Source organism: Myotis yumanensis, unplaced genomic scaffold (assembly GCF_028538775.1).
Source record: "Myotis yumanensis isolate MYYU_CA2020_CCGP unplaced genomic scaffold, mMyoYum1.0.hap1 SCAF_34, whole genome shotgun sequence".
NCBI lineage: Eukaryota > Metazoa > Chordata > Mammalia > Chiroptera > Vespertilionidae > Myotis > Myotis yumanensis.
Genome location: NW_027223785.1, coordinates 385,051 through 387,320, shown reverse-complemented (window position 1 = coordinate 387,320; position 2,270 = coordinate 385,051).

Below are 2,270 nucleotides of genomic sequence, written 5' to 3'. Positions count from 1 at the left end.
GAAAGCTTCCAGCAAACAAAAGCCCAGGGCCAGACGGCTTCACAGGGGAGTTCTACCAAACATTCAAGGAAGAACTAAAACCTACCCTCCTCAGACTACTACAAAAAATTCAAGAGGAAGGAACGCTTCCAAGCTCATTCTATGAAGCCAGCATCACCCTAATACCAAAACCAGGTAAAGACATCACAATGAAAGAGAATTACAGGCCAATATCCCTCATGAACATAGATGCCAAAATCCTCAACAAAATCTTAGCAAATCGGATCCAGCAGTACATCAGAAGGATCATACACCATGACCAAGTAGGATTCATCCCAGAGATGCAAGGATGGTACAACATCCGTAAATCAATAAATGTGATACATCACATAAACAAATTGAAAGAAAAAAACCACATGGTCATATCAATTGATGCAGAAAAAGCATTCGACAAAATCCAACACCCATTTTTGATAAAAACTCTCAGAAAGGTGGGAATAGAAGGATCATACCTCAACATAATAAAAGCCATATATGACAGGCCCACAGCCAACATCATACTCAATGGACAAAAACTAACACCATTTCCCCTAAGAACAGGAACAAGACAGGGATGCCCACTCTCACCACTCCTGTTCAACATAGTACTGGAAGTATTAGCCATTGCAATTCGGCAAGAAGAAGGAATAAAAGGCATCCAAATTGGAAAAGAGGAAGTAAAACTGTCCTTATTTGCAGATGACATGATATTATACATACAAAACCCTAGAGACTCCATCAAAAAGCTACTAGACTTAATACATGAATTTGGCAATGTAGCAGGATACAAAATTAACCCCAAGAAATCTGAGGCATTTCTATACACCAATAGTGAACTTTCAGAAAGGGAGATCAGAAAAACAATCCCATTTACCATCGCACCAAAAAAATTAAGATACCTAGGAATAAACTTAACTAAAGAGGTTAAAAACCTCTACTCAGAAAACTACAGGACGTTGAAAAAAGAGATAGAGGAAGACATAAACAGATGGAAGAACATACCATGTTCTTGGATTGGTAGAATCAACATCATTAAAATGTCCATACTACCCAAAGCAATCTATACATTCAACGCACTTCCCATTAAAATACCAATGGCCTTCTTCACAGATCTAGAACGAACTCTCCAAAAATTCATCTGGAATAAAAAAAGACCCAGAATAGCTGCAACGATCCTGAGAAAGAACAAAGTAGGTGGGATCTCAATGCCAGATATCAAGCTGTATTACAAAGCCACTGTTCTCAAAACTGCCTGGTACTGGCACAAGAACAGGCATATAGATCAGTGGAATAGAATAGAGAGTCCAGAAATTAGCCCGAACCAATATGCTCAATTAATTTTTGACAAAGGAGGCATGAACATACAATGGAGCCAAGATAGTCTCTTCAATAAATGGTGTTGGGAAAATTGGACAGACATATGCAAGAAAATGAAACTAGACCACCAACTTACACCATACACAAGAATAAACTCAAAATGGATAAAGGACTTAAATGTACGACAGGAAACCATAAAAATTCTAGAAGAATACAAAGGCAACAAAATCTCAGACATATGCCAAAACAATTTCTTCACTGATACAGCTCCTAGGGCAGTTGAAACTAAAGAGAAACTGAACAAATGGGACTACATCAAAATAAAAAGCTTCTGCACAGCAAAAGAAACCATCAACAAAACAACAAGAAAACCCACCTCGTGGGAAAACATATTTGCCAACGTCATATCTGATAAGGGCTTAATCTCCAAAATTTATAGGGAACTCATACAACTTAACAAAAAGAAGATAAACAATCCAATCAAAAAATGGGCAAAGGATCTAAATAGACACCTTTCAAAAGAGGACATTCAGAAAGCCAAGAGACATATGAAAACATGCTCAAAGTCACTAATCATCCGAGAGATGCAAATCAAAACAACAATGAGGTACCATCTCACACCTGTCAGAATGGCCATCATCAACAAATCAACAAACGACAAGTGCTGGAGAGGATGTGGAGAAAAAGGAACACTTGTGCACTGCTGGTGGGAATGCAGACTGGTGCAGCCACTATGGAAGGCAGTATGGAGGTTCCTCAAAAAATTGGAAATGGAACTCCCATTTGACCCTGTGATCCCACTCCTAGGAATATATCCCAAGAAACCAGAAACACCAATCAGAAAGGATATATGCACCCAGATGTTCATAGCAGCACAATTCACCATAGCTAAGATCTGGAAACAGCCTAAGTGCCCATCAGTAGATGAATGGATT